Consider the following 21520-nt stretch of genomic DNA (forward strand, 5'->3'; position numbering starts at 1 on the left):
AGAGTCAAGCGAGAGATCGTATCATCTTCCATCAGGCCATGGCTGCCCTAGAGGCCGGCAGCTCCCCACAAGTGTGGCTCGCGAGGCTGGACCATTGACCAGACGGGTAAGGTAGTAGGTAACGCCGTACCAACCTAAGACAGGAGCTGTAGCATGCTCTGCAGTTATCCGATGACGGGTAAGGACGGTGGTTGACCACTCCGCCTAAGACAGGCTTGGTCCCGAGCTTTTCTTTTAAAAGAAAAAAGGGGGAACTGTCGGGGTTTCGGCCGGACCCCTGGCCCTAGGTGGAGCCTGGCCAAGATGGCGCCTGGCAAGCTGCCAGTGCAGTTGAAAAACTGCTATTCTACACGTATACAACTAACTTCACCTTGAGGAAGTCTCAGTAATTGGTCAAGGCCTCTGCATGATTCTTGCGTGATTCTTAGGTGCTTCAAGTTATACCCATATACGTCTATCTTTTCCCCACATGTCGTGAATATTCTAATTAGTTGGTATAACCTATATAAGTGACAATAACTTCCCAGAGGAGGAAGAAATAAAAAGAAGAAAAAGCTGTTAATAGGGAAGTTTGCCACCCATCACGTCTCCGGGTCGTTCTTGCTGGCGGGAGCGACAGGAGCCTCCCCCTTCACAGAGGGGTCTCCTTAGGCTGCCTCTACTCAGAGAATCTGCCCACAGTCCTGGAAACTTCACTCTGCCCCTAGGTGTGTCTCTGTGTGGCTCTTCCACCAAGATGTCGGTCCTGGGACCCTGCTCTGCACCTGATCGCCTGGCTATGCGGCCCCTCCTCTGAGTCACCACCTGGGGCCCCATACAATAACTCCAAGTCCCAGAGACCCACCACACACCTCTTCCTCTGGACAGCCACCCGGTGTTCCAACGCAGTCACTAGGAGTCCAAGCAACTCACTTCACGTCTCCTCCTCCCACCAACCGCCTGTAGCCCTAGGCAGTCACTCCAAGTCCAAGTGACCCGCCCTTTTCCTCCTCCTCCTCTGGGTAGCCCCCTGGGTGTTCAGGAGCGGTCGCTCCGAGACCAAGCAACCCACCGCGCTCCTCCTTTGGACAGGCCACCAGTGTTCAGGAGTGGTTGCTTTGAGTTCAAACAACTCACCACTTGCCTCCTCCTCTGAGCAGCCAGCCAGAGCTCTGATTCAGTCACTCCTAGACCAAGAGACCCACCGCTCTCCTCCTCCTCTTCCTCCGGCAACCCCCCGGTGTTCAGAAGCGGTCGCTCTGAGTCTAAGCAGCTCGCTGCGCAGGTCCTCCTCTGGCAACCGCCTGTAGCTCTGATGTAGTTACTCCTAGACCAAGCGACCCGCTGTGCTCCTCTTCTTACTCTGGGCAGCCCCCCTGGTGTTCAGAAATGGTCGCTCTTAGTCTAAACAGCTCGCCGCGTAGCTCCTCCTCTGGCAACCGCCTGTAGCTCTGGTGTAGTCCCTCTGAGTCCAAGTGATCCGCCTCGCTCCTCCTTTTCCTCCGGGCAGTCCCCTGGTGTTTAGTAGCGATCACTCTGAGTCCAAACAGCTCGCCACACAGCTTCTCCTCAGGCAGTCGCCTGGAGCCCCAGTGGTTGCTCTGAGTCCAAGCGCTGTGCTGAGCTCAATGAAGAGTGGCTTACTATGGGTGAAACATGACATTTTATAATTTTCCTAGACCACTAATGGATGGCACAGAGGGCGGTACAAAGGTTGGGGTTGAAGAGCATGCACTCCAAAGCGAGATTCTATGTTAATTCTAACATTTTCAAGTCATGTGACTTAAAGTCAAGTTATTCTCTGTGCATCTGATCTTCCTCATCTTAAAATGAGAAGAGATAAAATAGAGTATCTTCATAGATTTATGATTATGAGTTAATACAGGAAAAGCCCTGACTATTAATATCAGTAAAGGTCCCATCATATTAACCCTAGAGGTACAGTTTTCCAAGAAACATGTCTCAAAATAATAGCTCTTAGATAGTTCGTATGGTTTCCATGACAACATCTGATTCTCCCAGATGATTTCTTTAACTCTCAGAGCCTTAGAGCTCCCCAGAAGGGGACCACTTGATGATGGTCACCTGTGTCCTGTATGCAAGTCACTTTCAACCTTTTTTTTTCCTTTTTAACACACCCTCAAGATGATCTCTCAGCCCCATCTCCTCTTATCTGCTCCTGGATCACAATGCTTGCATCTCTTAAGAACCAGCATTCCCTTAGGTCTACAGTTGGGCTGGGCTCAGCACACTCAACCCCAACACAATCTTTTTAGGAGTTTTATTCTTTTTCTGGAAAATTGGCTTAATCTGCCTACTAAAGCCACACTGCTTCCTGTCCCAACTCTGATTTCCCTGGGCAGAGATTCTCTGCCCTCTTGTACTGGGTATCCTTGTGGGCTCAGTGCTCATCACTCTTCTCACAGACTTTCTTGTGGGTTTTACCACCTCTGTGGGAGCATTACCAGCATGGAGACAGGCTCACATTCTGATTGGTTTTCCACAGACCTGCATGTTTACCTAAGACAAACCCAGGTGCCAAATTTTCCATGCCACAAAAATATCAGACTTAAGTAATACTGCACTCTCTAGATCCTTTCTCTATACTGTTGTTTCCAGGTCATTTAGCAATAGTGTTCAAAAGACTTCATAATGCCAGGCATGGTGGCACATGCCTATGATCCCAGTCACCAGGGAGGATGAGGCAGGAGGACTGTAAGTTTGAGGCCAGCCCCAGGAATTTAGTGAGGCCCTAAGCATCTTAGTGAATACCTATATCAAAATGAGAAACAAAAAGGGTTGGGGTTTTGTCTCAGTAGTAAAACCCCCCTGCATTCAATCCCCAGTATTTAAAAAAGAGAAAAAAGTAAAAAAGAAAAAGCAATATTTCACAACCTTAGAGTCAGAGGGAAGGATTTCTTTTTTTTTTTCCCAGAATTTCTTGCACATGCTTCCTAAGCTTGTGGAGACACATTCCACCCATGAAAACCCATATCATAAGCAATTTGAGGACTCCCTTCCAAGGACCATCTTTTATACTGTCAATTCTTAATGATTCAGATTTGGACAGGTTTCCATTCCAAAGAGATTTCTTACCAGTTAGAAAGCTTCTGGAACATTTTTCTCCTTACCCTCACAACTAGCCCATCAGTTAGAGTACATTAAGCAATTGCAAATTAATGTCAATGTAAAGTCAGCATCTGCAAAAAGTAGCTAGATAGGGAAACTGCCTGGAATCAAATTAAATCATGGACAGGGCGATGACTGAGTTCTGACAAATATCAAGATGTGTTTGATCAGCTGAACCCTGTTCTCTTTCCACCCAGAAGGTATGCTACACTTATTCTACAGTGTGTCTGTGCTTAAAACTATTTTCACAATTCCTCTTAAAACTTACTTTCATTGCTGGGGGTGTAGCTCAGGGTTAGAGCACTTACCTAGCATTCATGGTCATGGGTCTGATCTCTGGGACTGCAGAAAAAAAAAAAAAAAGAATTCCTTTCAGACCCCATTTGTTATCTATGTACACACACATCATGTAACTTCAATATTTTATGCCTTTTTTTAAAACCAAAAATGGGAGTATTCAGGTCAATCACTCATGCAGCCTACCCTCTACTAAGGGCCATGCTCCTCCAGTCCTGGCACTCACTCGTTTCCTCCCGGACACCTCTTGTGACTCATTTCAGTTCAAACAGAGCTTTGTCTGTAACAGGCCCTATTTCATTCCAGAGCCCAAGCTGAGAGCAAAACAGCCTGAACTCTACCCCAGAGGCCTCATGTAAGAAAACACACTTTCCACTTCCAAACTGAATTCAGTAAGCATGCACTGAGGTCTCTCTCAGCAAATAAAACTGGGAAACCAATGGGTGAGGCAGGCGATAGGGTCTCTGACCAGCAGGACAGCCCCATCCTCTTGGAACTCTTTTTTCTAACACTTCTTCATCCTTATCCTCCCAAGGGGCTGTTTTAAGATTTCATTTCTCTAGTCTTAGGAAGCCCACATCCTAGTTATAGCTTCAGTGGAAATTAAAAAAAAAAAAAAAAAAAAAAAAAAAAAAAAAAGCTAAGACCAAGTCTTAGCATAATACTCTTTGACAAAAGTAAGGCATAGAGGAGCTACTTCTCAGGCCAGGTGAGGCTGCCTGCATTCAGCCTCCTGGAGCTCTAGGAAATGAGGCAAAAAAACCAAACCACAAAGAGGTTTTCCACTAAAGAAAAAAGGAATAATATTGACAGGCAAAGGAAACATACCCATAGGATTCTTCCACTGACCTGAGACACCATGGCGCATTCCTCCAGCAGCATAGGGGACTGGCCATGGCTCTACACAATGTGGGTTTCTGTGTAAGGAGGGTGGTCGGCCATCCTAGCTGGCCTGTGACTGTTCCAGTCTCAGATCTGGAAATCCAGTGTTTTTCCAATGACCACCATGCTGCCATTGGTTCTGTTGTTGGCTGCTCTTACCTCATCACCTTGCTTCCAAACCAGGACCATACAAGGCAGGACACCAGAGGCCAGAAAAGAGTTACAGAGGAGTAGGGCAGCTTGTCCCTGAGACAGAACATTTTAGACCTTACAGAGGTTTGATTGCTTAGATTAAGGAGAGTTCTCAAAGAGAAGAAGGGCTTCTTTCATTCAGTCACTATCAGTTGCTCAGCCAGGGAGTGCACACCCTCAGGAAAGTCACTGGAGAATTTCCTGAGTTGAGGGTTAGACTTGCCTACTAACCCAGGGTTAGAGATTCCCACCAAAGGTTTTCAAAACTTTAGTGCTCAGACCATCTGTATTAGAATCCCCTGTGAGAATGATGAAATCCAAGTTTCTCAGGCTACTTGCTAAATCAGTTCCTGATTAGGAGAGAGTTCAAAAATCTCCACTTTTTAAGAAAGCAATGAATATGTCTGGTGAATACTGAAATCCAAGGACTGATGTCCTGACTACTTCTTATTCCAAATACCCCCCCTCATCACAAGAAAGATTCTGATATCAGCAATCTTCAGGGTCAGCAAGAGCAGGAGAGAGGAGTACATGTCTCCAAGGGCCTCCCAATGCCTTCTGTATCCCTGTCCTGACTCATCCAAATTCTTCTTTCATACTCTCAAGAACCCAAAAAACATTATGACATTTTGATTGATGACTGGAAAACATTCACCAAAATCTACCCATTCTGAAGGGTCTTTGTTTCAAAATCATCTGCAATTTCTCCTCGAATCATCAAGTCTTTTATTCACATAATACATTAGAGTTCATTATTAGGAAAGCAATCTGGATAAATTAATTCACACCTAGGGTAAAATGACTGATATAACTTCTTCCTCTTGGAAAAGGGGAGTTGTTATTATGTGAATAATTCATGGATTGGTGGGATTAAGGGACATTGGGGGAAAAACAGTCTCAGAGTTGAAAGTACTTAAATTGGTACTTTCTCCTAACTTTCCTGACTGTCACAAAATTTTTCTCTATTTGACAAGGGAAAAATCCCACTAAAGAACTATTACACAACTCCTTATAACATATGCCTACAGGAAAGTAATGAAAGTATGCTCATTGGTCTTAGGCAAATATGGTTCTAAGTCCTCCCTACTACTTATTGGCCATGTGTCTCTGGGCAATGTACTTGACCTCATGTTTGTACAAATGGAGGTAAATATAACACTTATCTCAAAGACTTGTTAGAATTCAAAGAAACTTTTTTTTCCAAAGTATTTGGTACTTATATAATTATTATTATCAACTCTATAATAAATATTCATCTGATAACTTTCCTGCATTCAATTACACAGGATTATTCTTGTGTGCTTGGTCATCATGGTTCATTGTTCAGAAAGTCTTGGTGCTCATTTACAACTCTGATAAACTGGGGAGATCAGTGGTCATGACCAACATGGTTTTGGCCTGGGCCAGTAGACATCTGTAGGATTAATCCACTTTATTCCTACTGAGCATCTAAAAATACTATGGCTACTGTAAATAATTTCCCCCTTGAGTTTTTGGTCTTTAAAATTCATTCATCATGGTCACCTTAAATAATTTTAGGGTTCATTTTGACATAATTATACAAGTATGGAATAAAATTTTCTACCAATTGGTCCCCAGTACTTTACTTTTCCCTACTTTCTTCCCTCCCCTTGTTCCATTTCTGATCTTCTACTTATTAGAGTTTAAAATTTTTTTCCAATTAACTTTGATTCATGGACTTAATCCACGGTTTTACATGATTAACATCAAAATATAATTCATTAAATGCTTAGTATGTTGCATATTAACATATTCCACATTGGGAATTTTTATTTCATGACAAATCAGGAAAAATAGCATTTCAATAAGTACTTGGGAATTATTCCTTGTATAGTAATGAGTTTTCCAATCCAGACTTTGTATTTGAACATCATAGTAACCTCACTCTGGGGAAAACTTCCTACCTTTTATTTGAACATCATAGTAACCTCACTCTGGGGAAAACTTCCTACCTTTTATTCTTAGCAGATGTTATTCTCTTCAGTACATGAAGGAAACATGTTATTGATAAGGATGCATTTTAAGTTTCCCAGTGGCTTCCCAGAGTCTCTTCTGCAATAAAACTTGGTGAGAACCATTGGATATTTACACTTGCATGTTTAAACTTCAGATCTTAAATTGTTCTTCTGATAGTTTTAACCCTTTTTGCAATACAACAGAAAGATGATAAAATTTCACTGCAAAGAGTAGCTTCTTTAATTTTTTAAAAATATTTTCTAGTAACTGATGGTAATTCCAAATTATTTATGTATCCTATGCTTTGGCCCCAAATTTGGGGAAGTGTCAAGTTTGTGAATAGCAGCATGGAATATTTTGCTTATTTTCCTCTTGCCTAGGAACTATACACACACACACACACACACCCACACACACACACACACATATAATTAGATGTGTCTAATATGAAGTATGAAAAAAAGGAGTTAAAACAAGAAAAAGAGAGGTGGCATCACAGTGAAAAATCAGATATTAAGGGAAGAGACCAGGATAATAGAAGGATAATAGAAGAATTGGGAAATTATAGTTCTTTAAATCATAGGATATCACAATCATAAAAAGTACAAAAATTTATTATATTTTGGATGAGGAAACAAATCCTAGCAAATGATTTTTCCCAAGTAATTGTGATAAGATTTTATTTCTCATTCAGAAATAATGCTTCAAGTTTCATTATTATTATTTTAATCTAGCTTCACCTAATGGGTTTTTTGTTTAAAAAGAAAAATATTCTGTCCTTTATTCATCATATATCTCATAAGTATTTGTAGAGTATTTGCTACCATGGATTCACATGGCGTTTCCTCTCCCGATCTGTTTCCTATTCTGTTACCATATAGAAGACTAGACCTACCACACATCCAAAGTGATTCAGTTCAGAATTCTGGGAGTCTTCGTTGACCAGTATCTCCAGCATCCAAGTTACTATGTCTGTTTGAGTCTTTGAACAATAGCCTTAACATCCTCCTTCTTTAATATTTATTCTATGTTTAACTTAGGCTTGATTTTTCTTTTTATGTGTGTGTGTGGTACTAGGAATCACATATACTAGGCAAGTGTTCAACCACTGATCTATATCCCTAACTCTTTTATTGACCTATTTTGAGAGAAGTTCTCATTTCGTTGCCCAGACTAGGTTTGAATTTGTGAACCTTCTGCCTCAACCTTCCAAGTAGCTGGGAATTACAGTGTGTGCCACTGTTTTTAACCTCTAATTAATTCTCATACTGACCATATTTGTACTTTCTAATAGGTCTTTTTTCAATCACAGTTTCCAGTCCTGCTTGCATACTGTTGCCAAATCATTCCATGTTCTCTTCTATTGACAATTCTTCTGAAGTTTCCCTTCTTGTAAAATGAAACATAAATGCCTTACCAGGACACACAATTTTCTTAACTATCTGGTTGCTTCTTGTCACTCTAGTTTCATCTTCATGACAGGCCCTAAATCTCCTAAACTGTAACTGTACCTAAAACCTTTAATTATTCATCTGCCTTATTGCTCTTTACCTGCCAGAACTTACCTATAGACATTTTGTTGTTGTTGTTGTTGTTGTGAGTCACCTTTTAGAGAGGTTCATGTGGCAAGGAACTAGGAGAGGTTTCCATTGACAGCTCTGGAGGGACTGAGTTTCTCATCTCCAACAATCCCTGAGGAACTGAATTCTGCAGACAACCTTGGAAATAGGTCCTTCTCCACTCAAGACTTTGGATGAGGCCATAGTCCTGGTAGACAGCAAGACTGCAGTCTTATGAGAGTTTCTCAGTCAGACGTGCCCAGCTAAACTACACCCAGATTTATGACTCACAGAAATGGTGAGATAATACTTGTTTATCATTTTGAGTCCCAAGTTTTGAACTAATTTGTTACACAGGAATAGATGATTAATGAAGCATTTTCCCAATTCTAAACCATAATTAGAAATTAAAATCAATATTTAAGTTAAGCATTTAAGAAAAACCTGAAAATGAACAATTTTAATGGAAAAAATATTAGTTAAAAATAGTTCTAAAGGTTGGAGTTATAACTCAGTGGTTGAGCACTTGCCCAGCATGTGAGAGGTTCTGGGTTCCATCCCTAGCACCATGAAGAGTGTATGAATTAATTAAAAAGTTTTAAAATAAAATAAAATATTTTGGTACATCCTAAGCTCTGGATTAATTCAAACATATGCTTCAAGTTGACCTGGTATGCCTGGTCATACCAGGAAGTAATGTGACCATAGCTGTTTTAATTCAATGCTTCCAACCTCATTCATGCTTTTGTATAGTATGCTTCAATCCTTTTAATGTTCAATACTCAAGTTTCTTTTTTTAAATCATTTTTTAAAAATTTTATTTTTACAGACTGCATTTTGATTCATTGTACACAAATGGGGTACAGCTTTTCACTTCTATGGTTGTACATGATGTAGAGTCACACCTTTTGTGTAATCATACATGTACATAGGGTAATGATGCTTGTCTCATTCCACCATTTTTCACACCCCCATCCCCTCCCCTGCCCTCATTTCCCTCTATACAATTCAAAGTTCCTTCATTCTTCTCTTACCCCTCCTGCTCCCCACCCCTCATTATGCATCATCATTCACTTATCAGAGAAAACATTTGGTCTTTGGCTTTTGGGGATTGGCTTATTTCACTTAGCATGATATTCTCCAACTCCATCCATTTACCTGCAAATGCCATAATTCATTTTTCTTTATGACTGAATAATATTCCATTGTGTATATGTACCACAGTTTCTTTATCCATTCATCTATTGAAGGGCATCAAGGTTGATTCCACAATCTAGCTATTGTGAATTGTGCTTCTATAAACATTGATGTAACTGCATCACTATAGTATGCTGGTTTTAAGTTCGTTGGGTATAAATTGAGGAGTGGTGTAACTGGAAAATGGTGGGTCTATTCCAAGCTTTCTGAGGAATTTCCATACTACTTTCCAGAGTGGCTATACCCATTTGCAACGGCACCAGCAATATATGAGTGTGCCTTTTCTCACAAATCCTTGCCAACAATTATTGTTGCTTGTATTCTTGATAATTCCCATTTTAATTGGGATGAGATGAAATCTTAGGGTGGTTTTGATTTACATTTCTTTAATTACTAGTGTTGCACACTTTTTCATATATTTGTTGATCGCCCATATATCTTCTTCTGTGAAGTGTCTGCCCAGTTCTTTAGTCCATTTATTGATTGGGTTTTTGTATTTTTGGTGTAAAATTTTTTAATTCTTTATAAATTTTGGAGATTAATGCTCTATCTGAAGTGTGTGTGTGGAAAAGATTTTCTCCTACTCTGTAGGCTCTCTTTTCACCTTATTGTTTCCTTTGCTGAGAAGAAGCTGTTTAGTTTGAATCCATCCCATTTGTTGATTCTTGGTTTCATTTCTTGCACTCTGGGAGTCTTGTTAAGGAAGCCTGGTCCTAAGTCAACATGATGAAGATTTCTTTCTTTCTTTTTCATTCTCCTTGAAAGGTATTCCAATTCTTTTCCTCTCTCCTCAAGGACCTTTCCTCCCATCTGTCTTCTTCATTCATAGCAAATAATATCTTGCTACTATGCTACAGAAAATCAGTCATTAAGTCTTGACTTATTCATTTATTTTTTAGCATTAAACACACACACACTTCTTTTTTATTAAAAATTCTTTTTATGACAGAAGGAACTTCAAATTTGCATTTAAATAGTGATTATTTAATAAGACCCTGCACTACATTTTTAAAAAATGTAATTTTTGTGAGGTTGGTAAGCATTGCCACTGTTAACAGACTTTTTGGAAATAAGTCAAGGAGTGAAAGGCAACCTAGCAAACTTAAAAATACATAACATCTTAATTCAGGCATTTTGATCTGTATTATGTTCTCTATAAACAGCAGAGTTATTTTTCAATGTTCAAAGCATTTAAAAGTTTAAAACAAAACATTTGATGGCATGGTTAGATCCTTCTTCATGCAAGACCAGTTAACTACCCAGTACTAAAATCATTTACTGTCAGTCACCTCTTGGTGAATTCCTTTCTCAGTGGGCCCTGTTCTTCTAGAGTAACTGAAATATAAAATTTCTGGTACAAACCATGTGCTGGGTGGAACCATTACTATCTAACTGAAGACATAGTGGTTCTAAAATTTTAAGGAGCTTAATAATTACATGAGAACTTGTCAAAAGAAAAAATATATTAAAGCCAGTAATTCTGATTCTGAATTGGGTGAGACACTGGAGGTACATCACAGATACATCACAGTAAGTGTGATGCATGTTTTCCATACAAACAAGGTGGGTAGATGCAAAGGATGCTAAAATAACAAGGATGTTAAACTAAGATGTTGAAAGCTCTTGTGATGACACAAAACCTTAAATTGTTAGAACAGGCTTGTGGAAATGATCCTTTTGCTCCTGAACCCTAGGTTGATTAACAATTCATAATATTCAGACAAGAACCAAGTAAAAAATATGATTTTCTTCAGGAGGAGCAAGTGATTATAAATCACAATTTTTTTTTTCTTGCATTAGGACCCTTGGTGGTAGCTACTATGTAAACAGGTATCATCTGAATTATGCATTCAAAAACAGCTCTGGCTTATTTATTTTTCATTTCATGGTCACTATTAATTCTCTCAACTTTTTTTTTTTTTTTTTTTTTTTTTGGTGCTGGGGATTGAACTCAGGACCTTGTGCTTGCAAGGCAAGCACTCTACCAACTGAGCCGTATCCCCAGCCCCATCGAGAATCATTTTTTGAGAGCCATAATTTGCCTCTTCTACACCTTCTCTGATGAATCACGTGATTAATTTCTTTCAGCACATTTGTCTTCTGAGTACAAAGTTTATCTTTAAATCCTATCATCTTTCTTTAAATTGGCTTATTTCCCCCCACTTTTAGCTTTATAATGAAACTTCTTAAAAGATAAAGGACACATGTGGACTGAATTGTGTCACTACCCCAATTAATACATTGAAATTCTGAACCCAGTGACCTCAGAACAGGTTGAAGACATGACCTTTAAAGTGGTAATCAAGGTAGTATGGGCCAACACTAATCCAAAATAACAGCTCTCCTTACAAGAAGAGGAGATTAGAACACACACACACACACACACACACACACACACACACACACAGAGGACCATGTGAAGATACAAGAAGATGACCAGCCATCTGTAGGCCAAGGAGAGAGGCCTCAGAAGAAACCAACCCCATTGACACCTTGGTCTTTCACTTCTAACTTCCTGAACATTCTAACCTTCCTAGTAGCATTAGGAAATAAATTTCTGTTGGTCTTTGATAGCCCTAACAAACTAATTCATACCCATCTTCTAAGTTTTTATTTATTCCTTAACAAATGGTGTTCTGATATGAGCATTTCTTACCTACTTTACTGAAGTTGCTTTCATGTTGATATCTGGGACTCATCTATACACATACATAGTAGTTAGAACAATTTCAGTTCTATTTCCTTTGCTTGAGTGACTGTAATTTCCTTCTTACAAAATCCCATAATATTTAGTATTCATTCCTTGAAAAAAATTGAATTTTTTTTTGTTGTTGTTGTTGTATGAGGTGTAGGGGACCAAACAAAGGACTCATTCTAAGCAAATGTGCTATCACTGACCTATAACCCCAGTGAAACTATAGGAATTGTTTGACCATGTTGACTATTACCTTCTCCTTAACATTTTTTTCCCTTTACATTCTCAAATTAATCTCCTGGTTTTCCTTCTGCCTCATTTATTTCAATTTCCCTTGACTTATCTTTGTTTAGGTTTATTTATTTAATTTATTCATTTCTGGGAATTGAGCCCAGGGCCTTGTACATGCTAAACTTGCACTCTTCCACTGAGACACACCCCCAGCATTTCTTCATTTAGTTTTACATATTGCTGCTGTGTATAATGCTGTCCACAGTTTCACATTCTATGTACTATGTTAAGGAAAACTGGGCTTCTGCTTCTGTATACAAGTCACATTTTGGGGGAGAACTGCTGATGCTTTCAGTCCTTATCTCATTTAATCACCAGCCCTAAAACGATAGATTTTTTTGGAGATTATATAGTATAAAACTGGTGTTCAACAAGAGTAAGTACAGATTGAGTATCCTTATCCAAAATGCTTGGGACCAGAAACATTTCCTATGTTTTCAGAGCTTGGAATAGTTGTGTATTCCTAGAGAGTTAGTTAACTTTCATTATTGTAACAAATGCCTGAGATAATACTGAGATACTTCTCAGCTTCAAAGACAAATGGAGGCTTAGCAAATGAGGATCTTTACATACATATTTTAATTTAAATTTATATTCATGCTATTTCTTGTCACCATAAATTTGAATTATAGACTTTTCTAGGATATTCATATATTTAATTTAATCATACCAAGAGTATTTATTTGTACTGTTGAGGTTATAAAGGTTTATTATAGGGAACTAAAATAGTTATAGAGAATTGTGTTTGTTCACTTCAGGTTTAAAATAAATATATTTGTTATAGAAAGAGGAATTGCTCTCCAGTCTTGTGATAGCAATACCATGACTTCATTGTTCTTGTTAAAATTAAATCAGTCAGTTTTCCCATTCTACCTTTTTCATCTTAGCACACCCTCCCTGCCAAGTGTTTCTAGTAGACAAATTTTAAAATCCGATATAGGAACTGGGGATGTACTCAGTGGCAGAGTTCTCAACTAGCAAGCCCAAGGTTCTGGGTTCAACCCCCATCACTTAAAAACAAAACCCACAACAGAAAAGTTTATTCCTTTAGGAACTATGTCAAAATATTAACATTCCCTAAACACATCACACTCTTCATTTCTCTGTCTTTGCCCACGTAAGTCCCTTCCCTCACCTGACCCTACTTCCATTTCTCTGGCACCCCCTTGGTGCTTACTAAACTATTCACCTTCTGACTCTCCTAAGGCCACCTTCTGGGTGACCTTCTCCTCCAGAAAAAATTTATTGTCCTTCTTTAATTCCATAGCACTTTGTCCAAATCGGTACCAAAGTACTAACATTGTCTTACTACAATTATTTGTTTGTATATATCTTTCTTCACCACTGTGACTATTTGAGAAGGACAATACATTTTTCATTATCACATTTTGTGTCAAAGAAGTAAGGGAAACAGGGAGGAAGAAAAACAATACGTGAAGGGTATAGAGAGTCAAGGAGAAGAATAATGAGAGATGATGTGGGCGGAGTCTTCATTAACATTTTGTTTTTCTGGCGGTGGTGGCTAGTGGCTCCCGGAGGCTGGTGAATCATCCCGCAGACACCTAGAGCCAGGGCCACCGAGAGCAGCGCTGAACAATGGCGAGGTGGCCATGGGCTTTCTGGAGCAGCTTAAGTCCTGCATAGTTTGGTCCTGGACTTATCTGTGAACCGCGTGGTTCTTCAACGTGCTCTTCCTGGTCTACATCCTGCAGGTGCCCTTGAAAATGAACGACAACTTGAGCACAGTGAGCATGTTTTTGAACACATTAACACCGAAGTTCTACGTGGTCCTGACTGGCACTTCATCACTAATATCAGGGTTTATTTTGATATTTGAATGGTGGTATTTTCGCAAATATGGAACATCCTTCATTGAAAAAGTCTCAGTAAGCCACTTGCACCCCCTTCTGGGAGGGCTTGACAACAACTCCTCCAACAATTCTAGCTCCAACAATGGGGACTCAAATTTCAACAGGTAGAGTGTCTCAGAATGCAAAGTACGGAGAAATCCACTAAGTTTATTTAGAAGTGCTGAATATAATCGGTACACCTGGGTGACAGAACGAGAGCCTCTAACATACCATGACATGAATCAGACGTTCTTTACCTCTGATTTGGACCATCTGCGCCCTGCAGGTGCAATAATGCAGAAATCCTGGAGAAAGAAAAACCCCCAAGCTAGGATTTCTGCAGCTCATGAAGCCTTGGAGATAAATGAGTGTGCAACTGCTTATATTCTCTTGACTGAAGAGGAACCATTGCTGAAGCAGAAAAACTGTTTAAGCAGGCCCTGAAGGCTGGAGATGGCTGTTACCTGCATTCTCAGCAGTTACAGCATCATGGATCCCAGCCCAATACAGATGAGACAACAATGTTTTGGTCTACATGAAAAGAAGGCTAGCGATGTGTGCCAGAAGGCTTGGGAGGACCAGAGAAGCAGTGAAAATGATGCGTGATGTGAGTTTCAATTTGTGTTTGGGGTCAGTGATGGTGCACATGACAGAGCTGTAGGAGCCCAGTGAATGGGCCCAGAAGACACAACTAGTGATGGTGTAGAGGTCCCTGTGTGCCTGGGCCATCTCCCGACTGACTGGATGAATGACCTCAGACTAGTCACTCCACTTCTTTTCCATGTCTTCCTCATCTGTAAGATAACAATAATAGTCCTCAAAAGAACTTAAAATTACTATAGGAATCAAATGAGATAATCTATGCAAAACTTTTAATGTAGTGACTGGCACATTAAAAAAATCAGTAGATGTCCTTATTAAAAATCCTTTAGGACTACAGATGGCAAGCAGTAAGAGATCATCCATTTTAACTGACTAACTCTTTCTGCGTAGTGTGGAGGAAGATATATGGGTCAAATGTTACCTTTAAATTTAGTAATATTAGAGGGAGTCCTTGGGTAGTCATTTCAAGCATTTTCCTAAATTCTTGAGAATCAGGGCACTTTATTAATTGCTGTCAATATAAGACTATGCAAACTAGTGAGCCTTTTCTCAGCTTGTCTCTGGAAGGGCACTTTCTCATGTGGAGGAGGAAGCTTGTGCTAAAGGCTCTCCTCCGTCATTTTTACAAGTTACAGCATAATGTGAAGGCCTACGCGAGAACCATGCTTTGGTCTGCCCACTCCATTGAGCATCAGTGTCAACCCCCAAATCTGAGGGAAGCATCAAGAGGAGGAAGATTCTGAAGATGATATATACTCACCCAGAATTAAATTCTTTTGATTGAAGGGAGAATTTAAAGAATGTTATATCGCATAAGAACTAATTTCAAGAAAAGATTTCTACAAATATAAACTTGCTCTCAAAGTGAAATCCCTTGATATATCCATCCTTTGATATAGCTAAGAAACTGTTCTAGTCATTTTGACTTTGAAGGAACTGGGAACTTTGTGATGGATGGGATATTTCTCTATCTCTGTCTCAATCTTGTGCAACCACAATCCACCTTTGAAAAGATGTTTTATTTTTATTGCCTCTTTTTAACCTTGTTAGGCTGTAACAGCAGGCATACATGGAGGATCAAATTTTTGTGATTTTATTTGTGGTATTCTTAAACAAGTTCAGAGGAAAACCAAGTTCTGATTGTTTTAATTTCAATTATTTCTATCAGTCTCATTCTGCTTATCATTTTCAGTGTATACATATAAAATTTCATGATTAAAGTTGATATATATATATATACACCTGCCACATATCTTCTATGTTTTGCTTTTTGTTTAACATAACTTTATAATTCTGTTTATTGACCTAGCCCAAATGTGGGTTTTGGGAGAAAGTCCAGTATGCAGTGGAAGAAACACTGGACAGAGAGTCAAAAAACCTGGATATGAATCTCAGTTTTGCTTTTAATTTGCTTTGTGACCCAGGGCAATTTATGTGCCTTTTATGGGATTTTTATCTTGGGGATAATGATTCTGATCTAAAAGAGCAATTGATGGGAAGAATTGCATAAGATAATGTGAAAACACCTGGAATATAATAGGTATACTTCAAATATTTTCCCTTTTTTTCCTCAGTTTTATAAGCTGTTATATAATTTACTTGCCTGTTTGCCTGATGGATATCTCAGGATAATTCTAATACCTTTATCCTTTTAACTAAAAAATGAAAACATTGTAAAAAATTTTGGTTTTCCTATATCCATAATGTTCCACCTGGAGAAAATCAGGGAAAAGGGTACATTTAGGGTTAGATAGTTGAAATTAAAGGGTGAGAGATAAGTAGATGGAATAATTCAGATATAGTTCCATATAATCTTTTGAGCATTCCACATTTATTTACATTGCTTTGAAATCTGATACCTATCCTGCAGAAAAAAACTAGTATATAATATTTTCAATACTTCTCTGTAGACTTTATGCATACTCTGAGACTCTCCCCAAATCCTTGACAGAAAATACATTTTCAATTAAGAAAATGAGTTAATTTTATGCAAAGTTATCAACCAGTAGAATCATAGTATTAAACAAAATGCCATTCTGTGGTAAAGATATTTTTTCTTTTCAAAGTATTGTATTAGTTGGACATGTTGACATATGCCTATAATTCCAAAAACTCAGGAGGCTGAGGCAGGAGGGTCACTTGAGCTGAGGAGTTTGAGGTAAGCCTGGGTAACATAGTGAGACCCTGTCTCTAAAAAATAAACAAAAATCAAAGTAAATATTGTGTATTTAGAATGGTCTACAAATCTTGAGTGTAAGATGACAATTTTGAAGCCTTCCCTTCTCATATAATTATAGTAATATCTGTGATATTGCCTTAGTCTTCTGGGGCTGTATAACAGAATACCACATACTGGATGGTGCACAAACCACACACATTTATTTCTCACACTTCTAGGGGCTGGAAAGTCCAAAATTAAGGCACTGTCTGATCTAATCCCTGGGGAAGACTCATTGTCTCTTCCTAGGTGTCACCTTCTTGCTATGTTATCACCTGTTGGAGTGGGCAAGGGAGATCTCTGGGGTCTTTTTTAAAAGGGCACTAATGCCACTTACAAGGGTCCCACATTCATGACCTAATGGTCTGCCTAAGGTATCACCTTCAGACGCCGTCACCTTGGTCATGAGGTTTCAACATAAGAACCCTAGCAAATATTGACTTTGTTTATTTACCCTGGGTTGCAATATGTAGAAAGCCTAGCACATGAGTGTGGGGAGTTACTTAGGTCATCTTAGAAGAGCTCTCTATATTGGTCTTTCATTTCTTTAATTTAAAAATAATCATGGTAGTTTGAGTACTTTGCATGTAGATGCCTTAGGTTTAATTCCCACCACACATACACAAATTATATCTCCATTTCATGTTTTTTTATACTTTTAAAATTATTTATTTTTTACAGACTACATTTTGATTCATTGTACACAAATGGGGTATGTCATTTCATTTCTATGGTTATACACAATGTAGATTCATACCATTCATGTAATCATACATGTACATAGGGCAATGACGTCTATCTCATTCCACGATTTTTCATACCCCCTCCCTCACATTTCCTTCTACATAATCTAAAGTTCCTCCATTCTTCTCTCACTCCTCTCCCACCCCCATTATATATCATCATCCACTGATCAGGGAAACATTCAGTCTTTGGCTTTTTGGGATTGGTTTATTTCACTTAGTATGATATTCTCCAATTCCATCCATTTATTTGCAAATGCCATAATATTATTCTTCTTTATGACTGAATAATATTCCAATGTGTATAAATACCACAGTTTCTTTATCCATTCATCTGTTGAAGGGCATCTAGGTTGGTTCCACAATCTAGCTATTGTGAATTAATGTGACTACATTACTATGGTATGCTAATTTTAAGTCCTTTGGGTATAAACTGGAGTGGGATAACTGGGTCAAAAGGTGAGTCCATTCCAAGTTTTCTGAGGATTCTCCACACTGCTTTCCAGAGTGGCTGCACCAATTTGCAACTCCACCGGCAATGTACAGGTGTGCCTTTTCCCCCACATCCACACCCATATCTATTATTGTTTGTGTTCTTGATAATAGCCATTTTGATTGGAGTAAGATATTAAAACAACTCTAAGATTTCCATTTCACTCTTAAGGGGCTAAAGTTTCAGAATTTTATATGAAGGAAAAATCAGGAGAACTTTTTAACCTTCTTCTAGTGGCCTACAGATGTGAGAGCACATTGTGTGAGCTAAGTCATTCATATAGAACAAACATGTGTGTCTTTTCACAATGTCTGAATTTATTGAAGAACAATAAATTTACAAGCCTTTAAGTGACTTTTCATCAGCAGCAGTTCTCTGAATACTCACAGGTCACTTGATAGTCATAAACCCGGTAATCACAAGTTCTTTTACTCCAATCTTAATTTCTAATATCTATAATAATCAAATCACACATCATAATTCACACAATGATATATAAATATGTCAGAAATACTCAGCAAGGGCTGAGCCAGGAGTACAGAGCAAGATATGAATTCAGAGTCACAGATCACCTGTAGGTAGTCAGTTTAGAATTTTAATGAACCATTTCTATAGAGTCATCAAAAGAGAGGGTCCAGATAGCAGTTTCAGTTTCTGAATGTGAACTTGGAGTTTTAGCTTGGAGTGCCAGCTTTCGGTGTGCAGTGCATAGTCATCCTGGGGAGGAGAAACTGCACTGCTGAAACCTATGGTGACAGGAAATTAGAGGTTCATTGCTATGGTGATTTTCCTGGGTGAGGCTTGTAATTAGTGATCAGGTGATTGGGTCATGATACATCTCCTTTCATGGGTCTTAGGTGGTAGAGTTACATCTGGTGAGGCTGATAATCTCCCATGTCTGGTGTTCTTGATACAATTTTGGTATCTAGGTATTCCCTGATTCAGTTCGATAAGTTATATTTCGGTTTGTGCTTTATCGTGAGGCTGTACAGATGATGGTTGTTTATGTGTACAAATAAGGTCATTCTACCTTGGCACTTACAATTAAAATGGAGTAATTCATGGCAAACTACTGCTTTATAAAGTGGAGTAAGTCAGATTTAGGAGTAGTGCAAAAACTGCTGTTCTATACATCATGAAGTACCTGAGAACAGGTCACAGTCTGCTCTCTACATGCATGAGAAGATGGAGGTATAAATCTTGAGTAAATGGCTTTTGTGTCTCTAACAAGTTTTGGTGAAGTGGACTTCTAATGAAATGTGATTGATGAAGATTTGTAATTCATTGATAACATCCTTTAAGTAGACTCTGGAGTAGCAAAATATTATTTTAATAGCTAAAGTTCTATCACACTTGCTCTCAATGGTTCAATTTCCAGTGAACCTGTTATTTAATATCACAGGTATTCTAGACTCTAGAGCAACTATGAAAATTCTAGAAGGAGCCATTTGGATCACAGTGTGTCTCTCTTTGCTTACCCTGATCACACCCCTATTGTTTAGGTCATGCATCCTCAGAATTTTTCCTGTAAAGGGTGAGAGTAAATTAGGCATTGTGACCATAAGGTCATATTGGCAATAAGGTCATATTGACAACCACAGCCAATAAGAAAATGAATTTCATGGCCGTACTGCAATATCATTGTATTTATCAAAACAGGCAACTAGGGATGGGGTTGTAGCTCAGTGGAAGAGTGCTTGCCTAGCACATGTGAGGCACTGGGTTCAGTCCTCAGCACCACATTAAAAAAAAAATAAATGAAGGCACTACAGGCAGCTAGCCCTCAGGCCATAGATTGCTGACCCTTGGTTTGGAAAAAGGAATTATGGACTGTTACTCTAAAAAAATAATGTATATATATTTGAAATGAAATAATGATACACACACACAAACACACACACACACACACACACACATATACACACACATGGGTATGAATCACCTGTGGTCCACTGTGATATTCTGGTTTTTCCTCTGAGTTCTGTCTATACAGGGATTTTAACTTTGCCAAAATTCAACAAGCTAGGTACTATAGTTTGTACATATTTCTACATGTAGAAATATTTTTTATTTTATTTATTTTTATTGTTTCCCAGTGCTGGGGATTGAATTCAGGGTCTTAGGTGTGTTACAAGAACTCTACAACTGAGCTATAACAGTATTCCCTGTATGCTATATTTTAATACACAGTTTTAAAACATCCTAATACTGTTATCACTTTCTCTCTCTCTCTACTTCCAAACATTTCTATGTGACTGACTCTACCCACACCCAAGGTTATTTTCTTGATATAGTTTTTATCTCGTGTGTGTGTTTGCAGGTATGCATGCATATAGGTGTGTTTGGCAATCAATATCAGAGCCTCTTGCATGCCTCTACTCCCAACCCATAGGCATGGTTCTTAAGCCTGTTTCATTTCTTATCTCATTTTCAACTAGGCTGAATTTGAAACCCCTACAAAATTGTCCCTGTTATCCACTGAGAGATATTCCAAAGATCAGCTTTCTTTCTGGTTCTTCCATTTCATCAGAAATTTCACAACTGCCCACTTTTCCACCCACTCTCAAAAGGTTCTTAACTTTTTTTTCTCTCCTAGGACTTTCTGTGAAAATATGAAGCCAAGTGAGAACCCCCTGATGCTTCATCCCTTTCAAAATGACATGGTATGAAAACCTGTGTTCTAGCTCTTGAGGAATTTCAAAGTAGCCAGTGTGCTAGAGTATGGAATTTCAGATGAAAATAATTCATCAGAATTTTATTTTGAGAAGAAAGGAGAATATCAGTGTCATGCATTGAATACAGTCCTGAGATTGTTTACCATTTTTAAGTTCTCTTATTGGGTTCTGAGAGCTTTCTACATATGCATTAGCTGTAAGAGCAGATTTTGTGTTCATTTTTCTAGAAATTCCTGTTAATACTGTTAGAATTTGGAAAAGATTATAGTGTTTTTGCATTAGTAACTTTTTTTTTTGATGCTGTAAATTTAATCCAGAGCCTCATTAATGCATAGGCAGATACTTTACACTGAACTCCACCTGCAGGCCTTTTAAATTTTTATTTCAAGACAGGGTCTCACTGAGTTGCCCAGGCTTGCCTCAAACTTGGGATCCTCCTGCCTCAGCCTCCTGAGTAACTGAGATTACAAGCCTGAACCATCATATCCAGTTCATAGTCACCTTTCAGAAAACAAAAAGCTTGTATCAAGATCCTAAAAATATGTGCAATATTTATTTCCAAAATTGTTTTCCAGGGACTTATCCCAAGGAAATCAGTTGTTCAAAGAAGCATATGAAGTCATGTTGGTCAAAGATTGCTGTGAGATAAATAAGATAGAATTATTATAAATAATAATTTAGCCTCAAACTCCTGGGTCAGATGATGACATGCAGCATTGTGCCTGACAAAATTGAGATCT

The 21520-nt window shown here is 38.6% G+C and overlaps 3 pseudogenes; 2 read left to right on the forward strand and 1 right to left on the reverse strand.

The window, feature by feature from the left end:
- LOC124961205 (melanoma inhibitory activity protein 2-like) overlaps positions 1-4266 on the reverse strand; it is a 32965-nt pseudogene extending 28699 nt beyond the window's left edge.
- The window catches only part of LOC124961765 (LIM homeobox transcription factor 1-alpha-like), a 268694-nt pseudogene that overhangs the window by 144991 nt on the left and 102183 nt on the right, over positions 1-21520 (forward strand).
- On the forward strand, positions 13845-15377 carry LOC124961764 (suppressor of tumorigenicity 7 protein-like; annotated as a pseudogene).

Source organism: Sciurus carolinensis, chromosome 12 (assembly GCF_902686445.1).
Source record: "Sciurus carolinensis chromosome 12, mSciCar1.2, whole genome shotgun sequence".
Taxonomy (NCBI): domain Eukaryota; kingdom Metazoa; phylum Chordata; class Mammalia; order Rodentia; family Sciuridae; genus Sciurus; species Sciurus carolinensis.